At 39.5% G+C, this 25,922-nt stretch overlaps 1 protein-coding gene across 1 annotated transcript in view; it reads left to right on the plus strand.

Moving 5' to 3' along the window:
* The window catches only part of spop (speckle type BTB/POZ protein), a 100,905-nt gene that overhangs the window by 43,709 nt on the left and 31,274 nt on the right, over positions 1-25,922 (plus strand).

Here is a 25,922-nt window from a genome sequence, read left to right on the forward strand (position 1 = left end):
TGTTCTAAATCACTAGTTCTTCTCTGCATAAGAATGGATGGTCATGGACACGTAGATAATCTGATGCTATTGAATGAAAAGCCCTACTATAAATTCTATAAAACGCCTCTTACCATAATACAATTCAGTATAACAAAAGCTCTTAGAAATCCCAACAAGTACTGAACATTTCAGGCTTCACAAAATACTCGTATTTAATGCAGGGCCTTTGCATGTCTGTATGCAATGTGGTTGGCTGTTATTTCTTTGCTGGAGAGAGATTAAGATGTGTGCTGTGCAGAGTCTGAACTTGTTTGCTCTCTTACAGTATCGCTCTCTCTAAGCACTCTTGCCCTTATCCTAATTTCCAATGTTATTTATTCAACATATGAGGTCCCGATGGATCCCAAGTAGCCGCAGCAAACACTTCAACCCTTATCTGAACCACTGCACCCCTATTACCTTCATACTTTGTCTTTTAATTGCCTTTTGGGAACAAAACAAATCTCTGCCAACCATTTATTTATTTATTTTCTTTATGCTTTGTGCATTATCACCTATTAGTCATTATTTCTATTCATGTTGTCATCGTCTGATTCGCATGACAAATGAACTGTCCAAAGACATTTCTTCTAGGGGAGTCCTATGACTAGCACAGAAATCCTCCATCTCTCAAGTCTTGTTATTTCTGCTTTCCTCCTGCTGCCCTGCTTTTGATGTTTGTCATAAAAAGTGGGGGAAAAAAAGCCTTAGCTTTATCCTGGTTAAGTGTCATCTGGGTCTATTTAGAAAGACGTGATGCTGTTAACCGTGCTGCCAGTGTTGTCATGTTTTCTTAAATTGATTCCCTGTAATTACTTGGCATTCTTGGTGCTCTTTAAAGGAACACAATACAAGAAAAGCACTTGGTAAATTGTGCTTCAGATATCCTGTGAAACAAAGCCAGTATGATGACACACATGCAGGAAAACACACAAATCTGCGTATACATCCTCACTCACTCATATAGACTACAATTAATTGCCAGGAAGTCTCAGGTAATTTAAATTGCAAATCAGTGCAGCCTTGTTCTCCCAACTTTTGTGATTAATATTTTATTGTTTTACTGAGTGAAAATGCCAACAGTGTTTTTCATCAGATACAAATAGCACATAAGAAGAAAAGGGGGGCACTGGATTGAGGAAGATCAGATGCAGGCGTTATCTCATTAATTAAGTTGTGTCTGGGCGTTGTTGAGGTCTTGAAGTCACCTCTCCTGTCTCAAATCTACTTCCGAAGACAGAGGTCTCTCTCACTTTTTACCCCTTCTTTCATTTCTCTCTCTGAGCAGTTTCTGCCAAGTTTTCTCAGGTCCTGAACTTCTCTTTCAATCAGCCACTAATTAAGCAGGGGAGTGGAAGGTTTTCTTTGGCAGGAGTTCGGGGGGACCTGCAGGTTGACTGGAAAAAGCCAGATCCTGAGACCTTGTGATGACTTAAGTATGAAATGTGTTGAGAGGAACTTGAGAGCAACGGTGGATGAAACCAGCGGAAATGAGAAATTTAGGCAGCAGAGAAATGAGGCTTTGAAACCAAACTGTCGTGTGTTCCTTTTTACTTTTTTCCAACAAGATTTTCAATCCCATGAGACTGCTAGTGTAGCAAAGGAACAGAAATGAGACAAAAATAATGAGGACGTTTCCCTTTCCCACAAACAGAAAAGGAGAGGTGATATGCCCATTGCAGTGTAAATCTCAATTGCCGCATTTCAGAATGGAAAAACCCTGGATGTCAATGCTTGTAACAAACAACTTTGACCTTTCTTAGCCAGCACTGCTGAATAACCTGGGTGTGGGTGTGTGTGTGTGTTTGCACAGACTGGCATTTTGAGATGAAAGTCTTAAGTCTTGCCCTTCCCTTAGACAGTGGACGGTACAGCCTGGCTGGAATCAGATGGCTGGCACAGCACTCTGCTGCTCTCGAAGCAAAACAAAGATGAAACCACGTGCAGATAAAGGAAGGCTTCCCTCAGTGAAGCAGAGCCTGCGCCACTGCTATGCTTTGAATGCTGAAGCCTCTTTAAAAAAAAAATGAATTCAGACCCCTTATGTTCCACTTACTGGAAAATACCGCTCAATTAAACTAACTGTTCAATTACCTTGACACTGACACAGTAACATACACTAAAGCGTGCGCACACACACACACACACACACACACACACACACACACACACACACACACACACACACGCACACAAGGTCACAGATGTTTATAGTAATGCACTTGACTGGTTTGTGTTGTTTTAATGACTCCTTATAGGATGGTGTGTAGATGTTGTGGTGTATTGGTTTTATCTCACTGCAGCTGCCTTTACAGTGAAGCAGCCAGTTTGACTGATTGTTGTCCCTTACACACCCCACTCTATCTGTCCCCACACCTGATTCGTGCCCTGGTGCCATTCAGGCCCTCTCTTCATAAAGACGGGCAATGTACAGAGTCCCAAGCCCCCTTCCTTTGGCGGAAATGTCCAGCGCCCCTTTTTCTGGAGCTGGTGTTACACACGGGTGAGAAAGTTTGCAAGACCTCTGTATGTATGACAAGGAGTCTGTGATTGACTTCATATTTATACCAATTAGGGTGTAGTAATGTAATCTCGGGTTTACGTAGATATACTGTAGACTTGTATTGTAGTCTGGGCAGTGAGTGTCTGTGGGCAGTGAGGGTATGGACCATATCTGGTTGTTTTTTTCTTCTGAATGACTCACAATTACAAACCTAATGTGTCTCTTACAAAGATTTTGTCATTTTAGGTATTTTAAAGGTTACCCACACTCTGAAATCTTTTTTTATTACAGTACAGGCTTTGCTAGTTCAGAAATCACACTCCTGTTAAGAGGCAAGGTAGATAAAGTATGTAATTGATGATGTCTGTTTTTTGTCCTCTCTGTCCTTTAAAAATTGTTGTTTTTTTTCCTTTTGCTGCTTTTACAGTATCCTTTCTTCTTTTCCTTTGTTTGTTGTCGGTGTTTATTAAGATGAAAGGCAGTTTTGATGTGTGGTTTTGAAGTCCAGACTGACCAAATACCACTTACCCATATAGAATAGATAAATATATAAATAAAGACATCTGGTTTCAGTCCTTCCCGTGTCTTTTCTACACAGATCAAAGTGGTGATGTTCTCCTATATGTGGACCATCAACAACTTTAGCTTCTGTCATGAGATGGAACAGGTTATCAAAAGATTTACTTTGCCCTCGGGAACCAATGACAAACTCAAGTGGTTAGTGAAGGCTTTTCATTGCAGCCATCAGAGCTATCAGAAATATGTAAGAGAGTTCTCTGAGAACATTTTCTCAAAGAAGTTTCTCAAGGAGTGTCCACATGTTGCATCTCACAGGCGAAGGACCTAGTTTTTTTAGACATTCAGTCTATCAGCATCTAGGTGCTTTTGCTTCAGTTGTGTTTTTTGTGCCTTCATCTCGTCTGTATCAGCACTAATGTTTACTTGCTCGTGCTCAGAATAATAATTTTTGCAGCACTTTGTCACGCTTGAATTCAGTAAGATCTAGCTGTATCATATTTTTCTCTCGTTGTAACAGGCTGAATAGGTGGAAATAGGCATAGGTGAAAAATAAAACCATTACAAACATCAAGATGAATGTGTCACGCATACTAAAATAAGCATAAATTTTGAAATGTATATTCAGTAAAGTACTCAGGCTTCTTGTATGTGTGACATATTCTGCTGACACAAAGTCAGAACTTCACAGTCACAGTGGGAAAAGTCTTGACATATGTTTGTCCTTTAAATTGAAAGGAGTCAGTTGAGGTGGTTTACCCTTTGGATGCAGATGCGGTGATTGGCCATATTTGTTGTCGTAGAGCAGTTAGAAGTTGTGGCTCTCATACTACATCTACTGATACTGAAGATGTGTTGGAGGTCGTAATGGCGCTCTAGTGTGGGTCAAAGCCTGTGGCATAGATAACTATTAATGCCTTGAGGTTTTAAATACACCATAACATTACAGAATGAACTCTTAAGTTTGGGAAGAGGTCATGATTGGTTGGTCCTGTTCATGATACTTCTCTGGTTAGACAATTGGAAGTGGAACGGTAGATACCAGGACATGCACTAAGGTTCCCACTGGAGGAACTAAAGAAAGTGGCTCTGGGTTACCCTGATTAGCGTGCCTCTACCACAAACTGGAGCTCCACTGACCGATGCTGGATGCATGGCTTAATTGATGAGTGCTTCTGCATGTCACTTGTGGGGCCCACAAAACATCTATCCTGTTTCATTAGTTATGCAGTGGGACAGACCCAAGACACACATGAAAGACATTGATATTGAACATTTTAAGAGGGCTGACATAGTTTTAGCCTGGGGCACATAACAAACAGCAGATCTAGGATTGATTAATTAGAAAAAAATTATTTTTTCAAAGACCATGTCAAAAAGTTCATTTTTTTTATACATTCTGTCATTAGTCCATTTCTCCCTGTGAGTGTACCACCGTTTTTCCAATGCTCATAGAGTTAAAACAAATTGAGATCCAACACCTTTAGGTGTTACAGCAAGTGGGAGTATAGTATAGTAATAGTATAAAAACAACAACAACAACTAAAAAAACTAATCTGAAATGTTGACACTCATATAGATGAGTACATAATTGAGTCTTTCCCATTTTGCTTTATTCTCCTATTGTTTTTTTATTAGGGGACACATGACCAGGTAAGTACTAGACTTAGTGAGCAATTTCCTAGAAAATTAACTATACATTGCATAATATGCTATACTCTATATGCATAGAGCTCCGTAACAGTACATTAACATGACTGCATTGTTTGTATAATTTTTTTTCTCCTTAAAGCTTTAAATATTATGTAACTTTCCATATGGCTAATGTAATGTGTTTTATGTTGTGTTTTTTTAAACTACTTAACAGGCTATGCAACTAACCAACCACACCTTACAGATGTAATGCCATGATTCTGTTGCTCAATGAAATCATGAAAAGACCAAGACCCCAAAGCTTTAGCATTGATCTACATAACTAAGCAGATCTTTGTTGAATGACATGGTTTAATGATATCACTCTTGTGCCAGACATACTGTATGTGTTTCAAGAAAAGATTGATGCATTTTGCTATCTGTCAGGATTGTAGGTCAGCTAGAAAGCTGCATTGTGTGCGTTAAATAAGTGATGTTGCATTACAATCTCAGCTCCTTACAGTAAGCTAATAGAAGCACGTTGCCACTTCACTTAAATAGATCATGAATAGCTCATCATGCTGTATGAAGTGTGGTGTATTGCACAAATACCTTCTGGAGTTCAAGCATCACATTACCTTGTAGACTTTTCTATCTCACCAGTATATTTCTTTCTTTTCTTCCAGTCAGGTGTTTGCGTGATCCCAAAGGTCTGGATAAGAAAAGAAAAGTCTATCTTTCACTCTACTTACTCTTGGTTAGCTTTCAAAAGAGTGAGTTACTTGCCAAATGTATATTTTCTGTCCTCAATGCCAAGGGAGAGGAGACCAAAGCCATGTGTAAGTCATAGTCACCAGGGCAAACTAATCAGCCTTCAGAAACACTTAGTTGAGTGCTTATTTTCATTTCTGGTAACTGTCCACCATTACAATCATTTTCTTAATTTGTCATTGGAAACATGTTGGCATTCATAACTGAAAACCTGTTTAAGGCCAACATTCACAGAAGTCTATGCTCTGCAGTAAACTGTGTCTATCTCAAAGTTTGAGCTTTTCAAAATTAAAAACTTCTGTCACACCTGTGTCTGTAGGGCACTGAAATTTGTAAATGTACAAGGTGGGGAGTGTGTCTAATACTCCAAGTGTGTCTAATAATGTGAAGTATTGATAGCCATATGGGTTTGTGTAATCACTGCCGCTTGGATTCATTTCTAGTAAATATATAATTCAAAGTAGCGTGGGGCAATTTTGGTTTTAATTAAAAAAAGGCCCAACCTTTTTAGAAGTCTTCGTCCGCCTCTCTCCCTGTTGATGAATTGGAAATGAATACGCCTCCAATTCCTGGCTTTTTTTAATTAGGTTATGTTATGGGGAGGAAAAGCAAACTTGTGTGGAATTGAATTAGTGAGGGCCAGATGTGACCGCTTCCTGGTTATCGAGCTTTCTGGCTGGCTTCCTGTCTCCCAGTACCCTGCAGCATGCAGTACAGGAAGCAAGGAGGAGGAAAGATGGCACAGGTGGGAGGTGGGTAGAGGGGGGAAGAGGTGGGAAGTGGAAGTGTGTTTAAATCTGAGGCGTATACAGTGAAACTGTACAACCCCCCTCGGGTGCAGGGTGTGTAGAAAAGGAAATTATTTTTCCTGCTGAGAAAATATTCCCCCATGTAAACTTGACACCCCCCCTCCCAGTGTGTACTTTGCTCGCTTGGACCTCTCTCCTGCTGCCTTCTTCCCATTCATGTCTTTGTTTGATCCTTTTTTCCTTACACTTCTGTAGTGCTGGAATCCCACCTTTTAATTGTTAGCAGCAGTCTTAAGAAACCTGAACCGCACTGAGGTTATTGTCCTCAAACCTGTCTCCTGGCTATTATGCCGCATGCTGGAGGCTATGTGGTAACGCAGAGAGGATTTTCCTGTTGTATGAGTAATAAATAGACCTTAAAGGTGTTTGACTTCACTGCTTTCACCATTTTGTGAGCACCGCGCCCCTAAATGACCTCAGAAAAACCTGAATGTGGGGAATAACGAGTGAAGTGAAGAGGATCTCATTTTCCTTCTCTACTCTTTTTTTCTTTTTTTGTGTCTCTGGGGGCTTTCAGCTATAAATGGTGTGCTCTATGGTGCACACCCCATCCCATTCTTGCCTTATGCCCTCCTCCGATCTTCTCACAGTCCCCCTGAGGGACCTGGGCCCTCCACATTGCTCACCCTGTCACAGGATAAATTACCCATTTACCAGCATATTTGTGACAGTTTAGTGAGCACTCTGTCTAAGAATATGGCAGTAAAGATTGCTCTATTGGTTATGGATCATTTAGAATCCAATTTAATCCAGGCGACTAGGAAAAAAAAGCTAAATAATAACAAAGTGCCCTAATTAAGAATGCTGGGTGGCTGTGGACTGTTAATATGGCAGGTCACTGTTTGGCCTGTTTTTGCACCTTGTCTCAGTGGTGAACTATGTACTATAGTAACATTATAGTTAGGTAGTGTGTAATGATTAAAGGCAGGAAGCCGTTGAAACTGTACACAGCACACTGTATTGAAATATAGTGGAAACAGCTTTCGTTTGAGAAACTGTCATGTACAAGCAAGTCTGTTTCACAAATGCAAAGCACTGGCCATGTATTCTCTGTTTCATCTTACCCAGGCTCTTACAAGGTATACATTTTGATTTGTGTTGAGGTGTGGACTAGTGTGAGCATATTGCAAATTAAAATATCCCTGTAGTACATCAAGGAGGAAGTATAAATACAGTCCTAGATTTGAAGACTGCTCTAGGATGGCAAATTTTGCCTGAAAAGCTTGACATTATCTGATGAAACACCCCACCTGCATCAGTCAGTCCTTGAGCCCCCCCAATAGAAAGTGTGCGACTGTGGGGATCCTCTGATGGTCTGTGCTTGCTAATGGAGATAGATTCAGGCAGCAGTAACACCACCAACACCCCCAGCCCTCCCACCATACTCCCGTACTCTTGGCTTGGCCACATCATTTCTCTCACCAGCTTAATGTGCTGGTTCTCTCCTCTGAGGCTGTCGAGGGTGGGTTGTAACTTGTCTCTTGACACCCCCTCCTCCTTCCTCCTTTTGCCTGAGAAAACAGCTGCCCCCCTGCAGATTCCTGTTCTGACAGTTCACAGAGGAGAGATGGAAAGTTCTCATCCTCTGCTGCAAGCTGTTTTGTATTCAAATAGTCTCCTTGTTAAGTCTCCCCTACAGACAGTGGTTTGTTGTGTTCTAGCCAAAGGCTAAATGAGCGTACAGTATGTGTGCATGAATTGGCCAGAGAGTCTAGTTACAGCAGGTTTTTGGTGTGGGCTGCTTCTATATTTTGCAGCTAGAGATTCAGGAGTTTTTGGGTTTCAGCTAATTGAAGCTCTGAGTGTGAGCTTGTCAGAGTCTGGTGCCCTCAGTAACTGATGGCGATGATCAGGAATTCTGCGTGGGTGACTGGAGCACGGCTAATAGAGCAGAAACTATTGGTCAGTCTTTACATAAACAGATGGTATTGACATTGGTAGAAAGAATGTCAATAGACGTGTTTGTGCTGACACTAGCTTATAGAACTCAATCTTCAATAGAGATTAGATTTTCTTGTCTGAATGACTGCATGTCATGTTTATATATGTGTATCTATCTGTTTTATGCCAGCCAGTGTGAATTACTAGAGGGTGTAAAGCTCTAAATTAGATTTTTAAACCGTAATAATAGTGGGATAAATTCACACTTGTATAGACCGAGGTTTTGTCAGTTGACAGCTACACTAACTGTTCTTTCCCATCAATAGGATTTGAGAAATTTGGAAATAGATGTGAGAAAGTTCTGCTGGCGGTTTTGAGCAGCGGTTAGAGTAGAGATTTGGCTAAAGCTGAATGTGTGCTAGATATGACCAGAAGAGTGACAGCGGGAAGAGAGATGTTGACTCTCTCTGCTCTGTCGGCTGTTATTTTTCCACATGCCAGCCCGTCTTCTGGCGACCTTCTTGTTCTGTGTGCCAACAGTGCCCCTGAGCCCTTCATGTGAATATGGATGCCCTGCTCACTTAAACACTCTGGCATTACTCCTGGTGTCCTCTCCGTGTCTCTGTCTCCAACTCACATCTCATTTTATTTCCCTTCCTGATCACCTTCAGTCTTTTTTGGCAAGTTGAGAAACTTCTTTTTTCAATGCCAAGCAATCATCAAAGTAAATCTCACTGTGGTAAAAACTTTGTGTGGTATCTGTGAACGTCTTCATTATAACTGTGCTTATTCACGCAAATGTGTACATTTTCCTGTATGTTGATCTGATCTTTATGTTGCGTGCAAATGTGCTGTGACATTTAACACAAACCTTTCATCTATTCTTGTTAATCTTTCTTTCATACCAGTCTTTTTCATCACTCACACATTTCCCATTGGATATCACAGTTGCACCGACCCTTTCCACCACTGTCCAGCTCTTTTTGGTTCTTTGGCAGAGTGGCTGCACTCCCGCTACCTTGGCCCGCTTACTGAAAGAGTGAGCGCCAGCGCTCTGACCTGCAGTTGATTCTCTGCCAGCACAGGTTTCTGATGCCCCACTGGAGATGGCAGCATGACATTAGCTGAGCTCAGCACACATACATACCCTCATTATCAGCGCCCATATGCATGCACACATTCATGCACACACACCATACGGGTACCTCACTGTCACGGGTGAGCACTGAAGAAATTACACCTCTCTCTCCTTTTCCCCCCTAGTGTGCTGGAGCTTCTTTCAGCGTTCCCTCTCACCTCTCCTCACCTCATCTGCTTAGCTCTCCTTCCCCCATCTTTCTCTCGTGCCATTCTGTCTCCTCACCTCCAAGTTTAGCTTCAAATGCTGCCACTGGGAAAGTTCTCACTGATCACAGCTAGCCTTGTTTCATGCCCAAATAACATTACTTCACAAGGAGATTCTTTGCCTTGGGAGTAAATTTGGGTCTTACATACTAGGTCTTGCTTAAAGGACACAGATTGGGTGAAAGTCGGCAGACAAAGAATCTCTTGAGAGAAACCCAGGTACTAAGTCTTTTGCTCATCAACAAACAAATCTACAGAAGTTTAATTCTCTTCAATGGCTTTCAGCTTGTCCCTTCAGGGGTCGCAACAGTGGGACGTGTTCCGCACGTTGATTTGGCTTGAGTTTTTACGCCAGATGCCCTTCCTGCCACAACCCTCCTATTTTATCGGGACCAGCACCAAGTTGGCCCTTGGCAGCTGGGTGGGCCTTCTGCATCCCAACCCTATGGTCTGCCACAGAAATTTTATTCTCTTATTCACCCAATTTGCTTTTGTTTGTCAAATTTTTTGATCTGAAAAATATTTTTTGGAACACTGACACTTCCCTTTTATCACAAAAAAATAGCAGAACAATGAATCAAATAGAGTGCAGGAAAAAAGCACAGTGAACAGATTTGTAATTTTTGTGCATTGGTTTCCCTTTGTGTGTGGGTGTGTGTGTGTATGTGTTGGTGATTTCTGTCAGATTCTTTGCAAACACAGTCTGTAGAGACAAGGGATTACAGTGAAAGACCCCCTGCATGAGCAGTGGTGGGAGTAACCGCATATGCACTGGAACAGGGGATTTAACACAGGATCTTACAGCAGCATTGACACTTCATCTTCCCACAGCGATCTGTCAGCCGATCTCTTTTTGGGATATCTATGGAAGAGCAGCCAGAAGAGAAATGTTTGAACTGCTCGAGCTAAACACATGTAGTTTGCACACACTTTAAATGTATGAATGCGAGACGTGATGACCTCTTGGTCTCTGGTGACTCTTATAAATTGACTACCTGTCCTGCTCAAGTCAAAAATGCAATAAACGTAACCTAGAAGCAATAAAAGTGCTGAATTAAGCCAGTTAATATTGGACTAAAATGTTGCATGGCTTGGTGTGTTTTGGTGAACATAATTATTACACTTACAGGCAGATGTTTCTATTTAGTTTCTATTCTCTTCAGTTCAGGTTTATTTTTCAAACCTTTTTCAAGTTGGTTGTTGGTTTTGCTTTCCATTTTAAAAGCCTGAAATAATTGTCTGTTTCACATCATAATGTTTAATTTCTCGAGGGAAATGATAACATTAATATAAAAAAATCTTCATGGACAGGTAGAAATTGGATGTCTCTCTTGCAAATCACAGCCTGCCAGGCATATCACTAACCTGCTACCAGCTTACTTCCAACTCTAGTAGCTCCCTGTCAGGTTTGCAAACAGTATGTGCTTTCTGTCTGGTTCAGTGAACAAATGTTCATTTACTGTGTGTAGACTAGAGATCCATAGGTTGGAGTATCGATAATCTTTCTTGGTGATTTTGGTGATTGGATCATTAGGGAATTTGCTTTAGAATGATGTTTTTTCACATTGTCAAAACAATCTAGCCATTGTTATGCATGTTATTATCATGTACATGGGGTCAATGAAAAGGTCTAAGAATGATTTTCTATTTGTTTTAGTGGTTCTTTTGCTTTTCCTCTATTGCTGTTTGAACTCTTATTAATCAAGTTACATAAAAAAAGACACAAAACCTTAATTCACTCCCATCATTGGTGATTATGTCTTCTTGTGGAGGAATGGGCAATAGTCCCTGATTTTATGTGCACTTAAAGGCGCAGTGTGGAAGATTTAGTTGTATCTAGTGGTTAGATTGCAACGTTCTCTTCCTCCAGAAACAAAAAGTGTCCAGCAGGGTCATGTCATTGATTATGGTGAAGTCAGTTACAAGATATTACATTTGCCATGTGACTGTGTCACAGTAAGAGCCACCCAATATTAAAAAAAAAGAAATGCCTTTAATGTGAAGTAGCACAGGAAAACAGTGGTTTGTTTAACATTAGCACTTTACTAACAGACAGAATTTACATTGCATGGACTTAAGGTTACACTTGACTTTCTTTGAAAAGCTGTATTTTTAATTGCAGGGTTTGTACGGGTGCTGGAAATCCTTGAAAATCCCTGTATTTTAACATTGTGTTTGCAAGCCCTGAAATTTGCTTAGATTTTGGATAAAGTGATTGAAAATGCTGTAACTTTAAGTCACAGTAACAGTAACTGTAAGTCAATAAATAGCAGTGGTACTCAGTAGTTAGTTTGCTTACTAGGTGGAAAGATAAACTACTCTAAAAGTGAAACTGCTACACTTGGGTTTCCCTTGCACCTCTGTGTGTGACTGTGATCTGCCAGTCGGTTTGTTTTAATGTGTTTCCCTGCCCCGCCCTGAAGACGCTAAGTCGGACATGATTGTGCCAACATGCTGGGAGGTTGTAGTTTTACTGAAATGAAAAATACAAAGTGTGGATAAGGACCAAATCCATGCATTTTCCAGAAAAGACATGCAGGCATCTTTTCACCATAGGAGAGTCTGTTCTTTCAAGTCACATGAAAGGTGCATTGTAGTATAAAAAGCTTCCTTGAATGGGCAACCCAGGGGCTACAGAGACATACAGTGAAAGGCTAATTTTAAGGTAAAGAAAATAGTAATTACACAATAATAAAAACATAATTCTAAATACTATATTCCATATCTGCTAATAGGTCGCTTCCTAAATCCTACACCCCCAACATTTAAGTAACAGATTACTCAGACTACTTAGACAACCAAAGTAATCAGTTAATGGCTATGCATGCCTACACAACCATACCGGTTGCTCCGTGTTAGATTCCTTTGTAGTTTGCGTTTGGACTTCAAAACACGAGGTCTTCACTCTGTGCTTTCTGCTTTCCTTCGGCCATTCACTCTGCTACTTTCCATGTCTGCAGCCTTGTGTTTTGCACTAGTGCTCTCTTAAAAAACCTATTAAGAAAAATTGGCATTTTCCAGGAGAAATCCACACATGTGCACGCAAATTATTAGAATGTCTCCATACAGGGAAAAAGTCTGTCATTGAACCCTTAACGTGACTGAATACAATTAGAAATCCTAGAGCAGTGGCTGGGGAAGCATTTCGTCCTCATTAACAAAATGGCGGATGATGTAATTTCACCAGTGAATGGCGTCCCTCCATCAGAGTTTCAGTTTCTTGCAGAATTTTGGTTTTTCTAATGCCAATTATCTTTAATTTGCTGTGATCTCTGCAGCAATCATAGTCAGTAGCCATTATCTTTTGACCTTGTATGTCAGCATTTGTGACTGTTGGGTGACTGTAGATAGTTGTCACTGCCCCGACGTGTGACTGTTATACACACAACAACTCCAGCACCTTTCCTGTGTCTTTGTAGTGCAACTGAGTGTTAAAGAATCTTTCCTGCCACTGTCAGAGATAATTGGCACTCCATAAACACATGATAATTGGACTGCTTTGATCCCTGCAATTTCTCACTTCTTGGCCAAAGAGGCGCAGCAGTTCTGTCTCATGTTTACCACTAGTCTTTATGTGGTAGCGGGAGGATAGAGAACAAGGGAGAGAAATGGAGAGAGAAAGATTCTGTTTTCTTCTGAAGTGTTAAAAGCTCCCTGCAGGCAATACTTCCTGCACCCAGCCTCTTTCGCCTTTGTGGCTCCGTTGCTTATGGCCATGATTCATAACGAACTTTCTCTTTCGCATAAACATTAACACATGCACAGCTTTATCATGTTGTGAAAGTGTTTTTTTGTTTTTCTGTGTGTTTGCTTTTCCAGAGAGAAAGAGGGCATACCATTTTATCCAGGGGAAGGACTGGGCTTTAAAAAGGAGGGACTTTCTGCGGGACACAGCCAAAGGTCTGCTGCACTATGACAAACTAATACTTTTCTGTGAGGTAAGGGCTTAGACCGTTAGTCTGAGCTCAGGTTGTTTGTGAAACACCGTGCACTTCTTAAACTCAACATCTTCCCAAAATAAATTCATAGTACAGGCTGCAAAATCATAATCCTTATTATATTGCTAGATCCAACTCATTATTCATTAGATCAGATATTTCAACATTGCACACAAATGCAGAATTCTGTGATTAACCTTTAAAACCCAAATTGTGATACATTAGTAGAAGTATTTAAATTACCCCAGAATATATCATTTTAATAAAATAACAAATGCTGTTGAAATATCTAAGTTTCTTGTTTGTTTTTGAATTTTTGCCTTGGAGTGTTCACAACTTTAATTCCTGTTTCAGTCATCTTTTTATTCAACTCTACCACTCATTGTATGGCCCTGTTAGTGAATAATGTATGGTTTTATTGGTACTACATAGCCTCTGGGTTTAGATCTTTATCTCTCATCACTAACATACTAGCTGTTTGTCATTCAGCCTGCATGGTGGCTTGGCTTCAGTTCCTCTGATCCTAAACTGGCTGTGCTCCTCATTGAAAATTCTCTTGTTGTTTTTCAGCTGTAACACAGGGGGCAGCAGAGGTCAACTGTCCTCTCTCTCATTCCCCTCTGCTCCTCATAATAGAGGCAGGGAGCAGGGAAGAGGTTAAACGTTCTGGATATGTTAATGCCTTAGTTGTAATGCATGCAGCCATAAATTTTTAAAAGCATGGCACTGGCAGTTTAAAACAATTCTAATTAACCCTGCGGGTATGGAGGAGAGCATGTCTTGAAGTTTTCCCTTTTTGTAGCAGAGCAATGTGCAAGTCTGTTTAAAGTGTTTCCAAACTGGGCTTATTGACAGAGGGATAGGAGGGGCAGTGCTGCTTCTCCAAAGCCATGTGGGATGTGAAGTATAGGTGTGTGCATGTGCACGTGCATGTATTTGTTACCTTGTAAGGGCAAAAAACATTTTTTCCTAACTAAGTTAGAACCTTTAGGCCAAATGAGGACATTTTGACTGTCATAACAGATTTGAAGGCCTGTTGAGGGTTTAGACTTGGTTTTAGGGTCAGGGGTAGAATAATGGATGTTCCAATGCTGATATCACTTTTAGAAATTGGGTCTGATACTGTCCTTATGTACTTTTGCATGTAAAACATCTCAGATACTGCTCCCCGTACTGCGTTAACCTCCACAGGTAAGTGCAGTCTGTGGTTAAGAGCTGTTTCAAGATGAGGGATAATGACAAGAGTAACACTGAATGGAAGATCTGGTCTGAAATATTAATATCCAGTCATAGCCATGTTTCTCAAGAATATTTTAAATGTTTATTTTAAATGTTTATAACTGATGACCTTGGCAACAACCAAGGGAAATCCGAAGTAACTAGAACTTTATTTTACCTCCATATTCCTCTACAGGCCATGTTGTCCACATATCTCCAGGATCTCACCTCAATCTGTACTTTTGTTTAGAGGTCTTTTCTTTCAAGCTCCTCCATTGCTTCCCTCCTGGGGCAAGGTGGTGCTGGGAGAAAAAAATTAATGCAGTGCTTATGTTCAGCTGTTTCCTCCTCTTCCTCATGGTATTTGTGCGGCTTTCCACAGTGGCTTTTCCACTTGCTGTCAGTGGAAAAGCACTTTGCCAGTTTAAAGTCCCAACAGGAATAGAAATATAAATGTGTGTGTGGCTGTGTTTATCAACTGTAGAAGTATCTTATGCATTTGTCTTTGTGCTGGTGTGCAATTTTGAAGATGAGACTGTTTGCTGGAGAGAATGAGCTGGAAGAGGGAAGCACTAAATAACTTGAAGAGTCCTCTTTCTCTGAATTCATCTGCTTTCCTGAAGAGGATTAGGTGGGGTTGCTGGTTCAAGTCTTCAGTGGCCACTTTCTCCCCCGTAAATATCTGCTGAAATGTGGTAATTACCTATTTGCAGATGAAGAAGCGAGATAAAGCAAACCTGAATTATAATTGGCATTCGTTTTATACTCAAAGATCAAGGTGTGTAATATCTCTGTAATCTGTATCTCTGTAATAACTCTTTACAAGAATAAAAAGATACATCCATAAAAATGTTAAACTAATCTCAGATCCTATGGAACGTGTGTGTGAGGTATAATAACAAGCGTTTATAACAAGAAATGTTTGCAGATTGGCCCAAATGACCTGAGAGGCCTGCAGAGTTCATATTGTTAAATCAAGTCAGAGATGTAATGTGATGACAGACATGGTTTTAAAATCAAATGTAAACCCCGGTTAAAGGCAATGTTTTACAGGAAATAAAGGCAATTTGGACAGGACGGTTGCTGGAGTTTGTTATTGGGTGGGTTATGGCCGGTGGGTGGCGTTTGGAAAATGTGGAGCGGGTGTTTGAATCTTTTTTCCTGGTCTTTTTCCATGTGAAAGTGAAGCCCAGTGTTTACCGTCAGAGACCTGGCTCTGCTTTCGTCCAGATGGTCCCGTCCTGCATCTGAGAGAACCCCATTGCCCCAGAGCCCAGCTCTCTCCATCTTCTCTCTTCTCTCATCTCCTCCACTTCCTCTTTTTTGCCTCCATCTTATTTCACATTCAAACCCAATCTCCTCCTCTTTTCCATTTTCCTTTTATCTCTTGCTGCCTCCTACTTTGAGCATCACAGTTTCTTACTTTTCCTCCCCTCACTTTACCTTCCCCTCTCTCCCATGTCCCTTGCTCCCATTTCTGCTCAGCCTTTCTGCTTTTGCTTTTTCCGTCTTTGCCCTCCTTCGTCTCCCATCTCTTCTTCTGTGCAGTAGAATGCCAAAGAGACAAAAAGGCTACAAGGTGCGGCCAGATCACCGAGGGAGGGGGATGCTGGCTTAACCTCTCCTCCTCACCTTGGTCCCTGTGTTCGGTTCAGTCGCCTCTGGAGACATTAGTAATTCAAATTTAGCACAGGTAATCCAGCTATATGTCATGTCAGAGAAGGCCTGAACAACACCCCTCACTGCTCCCTCTCTTTGTCTCCATCTCTCTTTGTCTTCCCATCCCTGCCAGAGCACAGAAGACACCTGCAGGTATTTAATGAGGAGATAACTCCCATTAAAGGTTCTGCGCTGGCTGTCAAAAAAGAGCATGAGGGACAGCAAGAGATAAGAAGGAGGGGAAGGAGGCACAGTGAGAAGAGACTGAAGGAAAAGCTTTCTCAGGAAAAGTGGGCATACTGGGTACCGTGGAGCCATGGCCATGTTAGGCAGACAAAGGAGAAAAACAAAGATAGTATAGGATTAAAAACAAGACCAAATTTGGCTTTGATTTGATTTTTGTTAGAGAAAGAGAGATGTTTTATCTTATTTTTCATGCCTAATTGGATACAGAAGTAAAGAAAGTACAATCTCCCCTTTTACCTTAACTCTCTCTTTCTCCCTGTCAGTACCATAGGTAACCTCTTGTTCTAAGGTCAGACCCATGTAACGGTATCTATTTCTTCATGTTATACTGTAGATAATGCAGATGTCCTTAAAGTTGTCAACAAATGTCGGGTGCTGGGGCTTTTAAAATATCTCTACAATATTGTGATGTGATGGTTTGCCTGCAGGCGGAGTCGTGTTAAACTCTGTTATGATTGACTAGAGGGAAAGGGGTTGTTATAGATGGGGAGGTTTTTGGTAAAACTTACCTGTCAGTCATGTTAGATTGGCTGGGGGGTGTAGTGGTCCACTTAAATCAGCCAGGAGAATTGTCAGAGATCTACTGCTGTTGGATGCATTTGTTTTATTTTACAGGAGGTTTTTTCTTCTGTGGCTTGCAGGGTAAACGCTGGTATTCTCTGTACCAGTAATTGATGTGGCATATTGCATCAATTATTGCTCTGTTATAGCAAATGATAGGCTGCATTTTATCTGTATTATTTTCAGCCAGGGACATACTGCTAAATTGGTTTGGTAGTAAAAGGAGAATGAATTCCCAGGTGTGTGTGATAGTTTGACCCCCGAGAAACACTAGTGGCTGGTTGATATTACTTGTTTGAAATCGTGTAGCCACTATAACAAATAGTTATTTTTAATGGATGTTTATTGCTAACCTGTGCATCAGGAACACCTGCTTGCTGTCATATCACTGTCAAGGCCAAGCATACTTCCTCCTTTATTTTGTATACTGATATGTTGTTAATCTATATGTTCTAATGTGGCACTTTATAAAAATATAACATTTTACCATATTGAGTCAAAGTGTTAATTTCCAATTTCCAATTTCTTAGAAGAGATATCTTCTGCGCTTTGGTGCATAACAATTTTTTTGTTTTGCTGTTGAATTTGTTGTAAAATAAAGGTTTCTGCTAAATTGTGGCCAAGTGGATTAAATAATTTGAATTAAAGCAAATAACCTTGTGAAAAGAAAAAAGTATTTATAAGTATATATGTATATTTTGGAAAAAGTAATAAAATGAGCACTCTCTCTTATAAAAGGTGGAGCTGAATACATTCATTTTATTTTATTTTATTAAAGTCTGAATATTCTATTCCTAAGAATCACAACAATTAATTTCAGAGTATCCTTTATTTCAAATTGAGAACACTTGTGAAATTGAGAACTGCTGCATGTTTGGTTGCTGTGTGATTTAAACTTAATTTAAATTAAAAACGAGGGAAATGAATAGTTATGATGTTTTTTCCTCAGGTATGTAAAAAATACTGTGAAGTTTAGAGGGTACAGCATCTTCTCATTGACACCGCAAAACTTTAATAAAGAAGTTAGAGTAGAAATTAGAAAGGTGTAATGTAACAAGTTAAACTGATTATGCTGGATGAGATTAATTTTGAGAAGGACTTATTTCAGATCCTTGAGGTATGACTTGTTTGCTTCTAAGTGACATGGTCTAATGAATACAGCTTTATATGGATGATATGTAGAGGACTGTTGGTCCTCATCTATATTTTTAAATTCGGAGGTGGACAAGGGGCAGTGTAAATAAACAGATATTTATTAAATTTTTTGGATATTGTGTTTTTGCCAAATAAAATGCAAAAACACACCTCGTGGAAATGAGTCTGGTTAGGTAATGGACCATTTTAACTTAAATGCCCCAAATCAATTGTGAATTATTTACTTTGTAACGTGAAAAGACCCAGGGTTACAATATTTTTGTATGTATAACATAAACTCTTATTGAAACATGACCTGTATGTTCAATTTTAACTGTAGAAACATGGCAACACTACATGGTGACCTCCATGAAAGGGAGATTCACACAACATGCACAACATCTCAAAAAAACATTGGCATGGTAAAATGTTTTCTCCTCGTGATATCTCTTGCTATAAAAAAATACAGAGATCTTTACCAAATGACTTAAATAGCTCTGTTTGGAAAGAATTCATTATTCTGAGATTTTGTGAGTTACTGCAGTTTGCATTTCCTCTGTAAACTATAAAGCAAAATAGAGCCAAAGTGAATGGCTAAAAAACTATTGAGCTCATTATGAACTTTTTTGTAACCTTTTATTTGACATGTCAGGCTCTGTGAATTAATAGTTACTTTGTGTTTAACAGGATACAGTAGTCCTGAAGTGGGAATCTACTTTTTAAAAAATGAGCACTCCTGGAACTTGTTGATAAAAGAGTAAAAGCACAGGAAAACATCTCTTGTAAATGAGTCATGTAAATTGAGAACCACGTGGGTTCACGTCCATGTGACCAAAGCGCATGCGGAGATAACGATGGCAATCCTGCCCTAAGTCACGCCCTTTGTAGATTTGAAAGACAAGGGAAAAAGATAAGGAAAACAAGATTCTTATTCTTAAGTGATTGAACAAATGAAAACATAATAATGAATACTATATTCAAGTTCCAGTAAACGGTCCCTCTAAATCTTACACACCAAACCTTCAAATGTACATTTTCGCTGTGTGTAGTTTTTGGAGATGTACCTCATTTAAATCACTATTTGTAATATATAGGGCAGGATAAGGGTCAAAAATCTGTTAGTTAGCTTAGTTAACTATTTTCAGTATACTTTATGGTAACCAGTGATGTGTTCTCCTTCGATACTGTATGAGACACAAAAGGGTGAGGAGTGTTTGCTTGAGGATCAGTACGTGAATGTTAAAACTTGAGGATGAGCCAGAGTTTCTATCTCAATTGGTTTATCTCCTGCACACAGATGATCTTTGATGCAGTTTACCGTAATTCATTTCGACTGGCATCTTGGCCAACATTTGCCCGGTCAGAGGTCTTTTCTTTCAAGCTCCTCCGTTGCTTCCCTCCTGGGGCAAGGTGGTGCTGGGAGAATAAATGAGTGGAGTGCTGATGTTCAGCTGTTTCCTCCTCTTCCTCATGGTGTTGTGTGGCTCGGCTCTTCTGTCGGTGGGTAAGCACTTTGCTGGGTGACAGCACCCATCCTTCACAGGGCTCTGCCATATGCTGTGCTGCTGTCAGAGGAGAGGACTGCAGATGCTCCAGCTGCTCCCTCCCTGTGCACTGAACAACACACACACATACACACACATACACGTACTTGTAGTAGGATCAAGAGGCAGAGGTGGGGAGAAATACAGGAAGATTCTGGGATTGTTTTGGCAGAAGAAGGCAAAGTAATACCATTTGTTGGATCTGTGGTACATGTATATTTAGATTGCTGTTTTTGCCTAAAGAGGCAGCAAAAATAAAAAAGGTAAAATCTGTTAGATGATTTTAAGTTGGAATTGAAAATCCAGTGAAAGAAATGGAAACAGGAATTTTGATTGAGGACAAGATACAGGAATAGGATGAACAAAGTGCAGGCCTAATCTTTCGCTTGAATTTGTTCTGAAATTATAGCTTGTTGACACCTTTTTTTTTTTTTTAGAAGGGTTTGATATAATACTGAAACTGAAACTACTGTAATGATACTGCCTTTGCAGTGCTTTTGCAGCATCACAACATTACCAGGTCTTATATAGCCCATCAGAAGCACTTTGCTCCTTCCAAAGCAAGGAATCCAGAGACCTAACAAACAGGCAACTTTCCCTGCTCACTTATTTATTTTCTTTGTCCAAACATTTCCTTCAGCCACTTTACATCGGGGCGCAGCATCTCAAAGCTATCACTGGTAGTGTCTGATATCTTCCGGCAGAGAAAACAAAACTAGTTAAATGGATGCAAGCAATTGTGCTCACTGCCCATCGGTGATACTGAGTGTTTGTGTGTATGGAGAGCCTGTGTTTAAAAGCCTGTGTCTGTCCGCATGTGAATAAGAAAACGGTTGGTGGGACACAACATACTTGGCTGTGAATTGGACTATAGGCCACAATGCTTGTTCAGCAGCTTCACTTCACATGATCCATGAAAGATGCCTCTGTCTGTGTATTTTCACCAAAGCACGCCTGGGTTAACAGTAGGTCTACCTGGCTGTCTCTGGGCTGAGACTGCAGACAGCTGGGTTCCTTTACAGATAAATGAAATGACCACTGTAACATATGAGTAGATGCATACAGTGGAATAATTATGTAAAAAAAGAATTATGACAGTCTAGTTAATGTTTTTTAGCTGTCAGCAAATAGTTCAGAGATTCAACAAGTTGTTAAAGGGAAACTACTGATTTTTAACTTGCATCCTAATGTTCTATTTCCAGAAAAACATGTCTGTGAATGGTAATTATTTTACCTTTGCCTTGCTTGTATTAGGATATCTCTCAACACCTAGCTGGTAAACCCCTCCTGATGACATATTCTAGATAAGGTTTTTATTTACATGTTTTTTCCTTCACATCTGAAGGAATTCTGGTGATGCTTGTCAACAAGGACTGCACCCTGTAGTATGATCAACCAGATGTCATTACTCAATAACAAACTCTTCTCGAGCAGCACGGTTGTGGAGTGGAATTGCCTAAGTTTTCAATGCGAGTGTGAATGGTTGTCTCTCTGTGTATGACTCTCTGTGTTGGCCCTGAGACTGTGTAGACTGGAGACCGAGCCACAGACTAGAATTCCTACAGTATTATTAACCTATTGCTTAGAAAATAAAATTAAAAAACTTATAAAGTTTTTTTTTATCAATCAAATAAAATAACACACACAATAAATTGTACAACTAACTTTTAAAACTTGACTTTTCTTGCTTTGCTTTGTTACCTTGATCCAAAATCATCAAGTTTGCCCAGCAATTACATCATTGTGTGCATGGTGATGTGCAAACTGCCTTCAGAGTATATTGTTATTGCTCAAAGGAAAAAAGTAAAATTATGTCTGTGAGACTGTACTGTATACATCAAAAACATCCTCCCACCGAAGCCCAGTTGAGCTTCCAGTGGGGAGATTCACTGTGACGTCTATGGTATGCAGCTGTGTGTATATACAGTGATGTTGCTTTGAATGTAAATACCCATATAGTAGTGTGCTCATTTCACCGTTGAGCTGGTGGACACTCACAGTGTTGTAGTAACATTGTTTAGCTAGACAGCATACTGTATATCCACATTGAAATTGGGAAAACATGCAAAAAGCCACAGTCAGTAAATTTAAATCCACAGCCTTCTAGTTATGTTGAAGTAGTGGTAGTTACTCTTCGTAAGTGCCACAACATTTAGTTTTATTTTGGGTTTTTTGTGGTGAGACTTGCCAGCCTTTGGTGTATGGTTTTTTGTGTTACTGTGTGCAGTACACAGTGCGTTGTCTGCTCCGGTTTACAGTACCTGAGTAGTTGCAGCCGCTCAGACTGCCCCCCTGAAGGTTTGTTTTTCTTCCACAAACCACAAATACAGAACAAATTAGTTTTTATGCATCAAAGGAAACATCAACCAAACAGTACAATTAAAAGGATGGCCAATGTAATAATTAATTTGGATGAAACGAATAGCCTGTAATTAAAGATACTGAGGGCCTAGCTATTGTCTTTCTGTGAATGAACTGTTTATTTTTTACTATTGATTAATAGCTTTGGGATCCGTGGCAGTGTTTGTATTATGGTGTCAAGACCAAATCAGATTCAGCCATTATTCTCGGTTCAGTTCAGTCACCTGTTGCAGCTGCCAAAGGGCTGCTAACTCCTCTTTCTGCATCAGACCCTGTCTCCTGGCTGAAATATCCTTTCATTGCTCTGAATGTTTTTGATTTTTGTGAGCAGTAACATCTCAAAGTGGGTGGAGAGGATGAATAAGAAAGGGAAAGCGAGAAATAGAGCTGCAGTGAGTGGGTCTGCGACATCAAGCCTGTTTACTCTGGCAGGCTGGCAGGAGAGTGGAGGGCAAGTCATGCATTATAAAAAGCTGGTGATGAGTTTTGTGCTTGGGGGTTCAGACAACAAGTTTAAAGATCACAGATCTATTAAGCCATTGTAGATGAAAAGTGTTTGTCTGTATGTTGTGTGAGTATTGATGTGGTTTTAATGAAAATACTGGAGCTACTGGTCACACTTGTTTTTAAATGACAGAGATCCATCTTGTTTCTAGTATGCAGTATACATATGGTATATTGATATGAGCATAAAATATGTAATGTACAATATTTCTGTCTACTGTTAATAGGTGATAACATTTGCTTCACATAAAATTGTAATCAAATTTCCATTAACTATGTAAATACCAGATGGTGAAGTCCATGATACAGCCATGTTAGATTACTGCAGCCTCTGTTCCCTTTCTGTAATTAACTTTATCTAAATTTGCAATTAATTTTAATAGACATTTTGTTTCTCCCAGACAAAATGCTGCAGAATTAAACCTACAGACAATGTGTTGTTTTATTTGAAACAGTGAATTTTATGTTGTAAGATATGTAAACATTACTTTCACTCACATTGTGCAAATAATTTGGTTTTAATTTGTTAATGTTTTATTCGTTATCTCGACAGAGCTCAACAGTAGGTTTTTCAGTTGCCCGGACTGCTGTCAGCCATTTAGTTTAGTATGTCTGCCATTGTCAGGAAACATTTCTCATGTGTATCGAATACCTTCAGCTGTTCTTTGTCTTGGTGAATCAGACAACTGCTGTTGCATTGATTTGCACTGTAGGATATAACAACTTAAATGAAGTGTAGAGTAAAACAGTCTAGTGATAACCTGTCAACAACAATGTATACCCCACAACACAGTAGAACCACCAAAACTGAATGAAAGCCGATTAGTAATTTCACCAAAACATAGATCTTATAACAGAAGAGGGTGGATAAAAAAAAGAAAGAAGAAGAAGAAGAAGAAGAAGAAGAAGAAATAACAGTAACAAACTGAAGAAGTGCACAGTGACCTTGCATTCTAGGCAGGGTTTATATTTTGTCTCATTTTTTCAGGGTTTGTTTTTTATGAAAGCTCAATTAATTTACTAGTGGATCCAAACTTCTTCCACTTTATAAATACTCCTCAAAACATTCACTCACAAAACACTAGCTTTCAAAATTTATACCTTTGTAATAATCTACTATATGTGCCAAAACAAAATTTGATCTGTACTGTATGCTGTGTGCCACAAGTGGATTCCAATCAATTGCTAGATGCACCTGACCACAATGTGGAGTGTCACATCAAAGGGCCTGAACACTATTATAAATGAGAGGCTTCTGCTTTTAATTTTTTAGAAATTTGCAGTGTTTTCTACAACTGTCAAAGACATTAGCACAGGAGAAAAATATCACTATGGCTCATATGGTATTATATAAATTGGCTATTTTAACCATTTACAATGAAATCTATAACACAAAATGGGTCTGAATACTTTCTACATGCACTGTAACATAAAGACCATCTGAACTACTATTGAGTTACAGTTCCTTAAAGTCGCTCAAGATTGAACACCATGAGTTGACAGTCATGAAAATATGTGGTAAGGAGTTCTGGAAGAAGGTGACATATGGGAATGACATATCTTGACAGCTGCATAGCACTAGTAGAGATATGTACTCATACTGATTGCCATCCAGTTGACCATAAAGTCAGCAGCAACCCTTTGGATGACAGGGAACCCAGGTCCAAATCATGTGCAAATTCAAATTTTCTTCATGCAAATGATCTACTGTTAATTTAACTTTAACAGTGGTTTGGTTTCATATGAGGATATGTGTGTGTTTGTAGTTTGAAAAGGTGAATGTATGGACATGTGTGTCCATGTGTCTGTTGGTGTCCCTGATCTCTGCCTGTATTTATGTGTTTGAGATGCACAGGGCTGAACAGAGAAAAATGAGACTTGGGAGGTAAATGAACAAGTGTTTCATAACTTAATGGATTCCATTTGATTTGATTTTTTTTTTCTCTTTCAAACTATTTCACACATGGCAAAACACTGAAATCCATAAACAAACACATAAACAGGCAGAAAAAGATTGATGCATTATGAATAAATCATCTGGGTAACAAAACTCAATATTAACTCTGCATTGCCTGGAGGGTTGAGATGGAGCTTACGACAGATCCATCTTGATGTCTGAGGAACTAACTGGGAGGCGAGCCCTTTAATAAGTACTTATCTTGGGAACTTAATTACCAAAACAAATGATGATTTGGGTGATATAGCAGCAATGATTCTTCATTACTGTTATTCTTCACCTGAGGTTGTATACACAGTGTGTTTCTGTCATCATCATAATTATCATGATCAACACCAGAGGGGAGTTAGTCAGCCAATCACTTGGTTGGTCAGTCCAAGACTGGTTTAGAGCTAGATACTGAATCTTCCCCGCTGCAGCTGAATTGCCATGAATTTGGAGTATTAGACACCGTCACATTATAATAAAAGGAAATAATGCAAAACTTACCAATCAAGCAAAAATAATTACAAATTTCAGATTGATTAGAAAGTCAAGGCTGAAAACCTCTTAAAAGTTTAAAGCTTACACACTGTAGCTTTAAGCAACAACCTAATTTGTGAAAATTTCTGTGGAAACTTGGATGAATTGAAAATAAACTAACTTTCCCAACTTTTTGTACATTGCATTTAACTGTGTGCAACCATGAAGCCAAAATTGAAATTGAAACAAATACCACATCTCCAAATTGGTGGTAAAAATTGTTTTGTACATAGCATATTACCAAAAGAATAAAGCCATCGTTTTTGGTGCCATCTTTGCCAAATGCCAAATTGCCACCTTTGGATGTTAGCTCAGCTAAAAGCTAGGTTGTTACTTATGTCTGTGCCCCCCAAAACTGTAACAGGCACAAGCACATTTCACATTAATGTTCCTCTGCAGATTTTGTGCCTTAATAATAACATCAACCTCCTTCTTTGTTTCAAACAATAACGAGTTACAATTGTTGAGGCTGTTAGAGGGTTTGTCAAATGAATGCAAATATTATGTTGTATTTGGGCATTTACTGAAATGACTGATGTGTTTGTTTGTCATAGCGTACAGTTTGATGAAGGTAAATAACTACAGGGATAACCCTCTATTTAGTGTTCATCACGAAGCAATATTTCAAATTAAATGTTTCTCTCTGAAAGTAGAGTCCTGTAAACTGGACTTCTTTTTTTTTCTTCTGTTTTTACATGTTAAATCTGTACAGTGTCTCTCAGTGTTCTCCAGGTATTTTCCAGGGTTATCATTTCACACAACTAGCACACAGCAGGAGATACATGTGTAAAATGCAGAATG

Source organism: Channa argus, chromosome 15 (genome assembly GCF_033026475.1).
Source record: "Channa argus isolate prfri chromosome 15, Channa argus male v1.0, whole genome shotgun sequence".
NCBI lineage: Eukaryota > Metazoa > Chordata > Actinopteri > Anabantiformes > Channidae > Channa > Channa argus.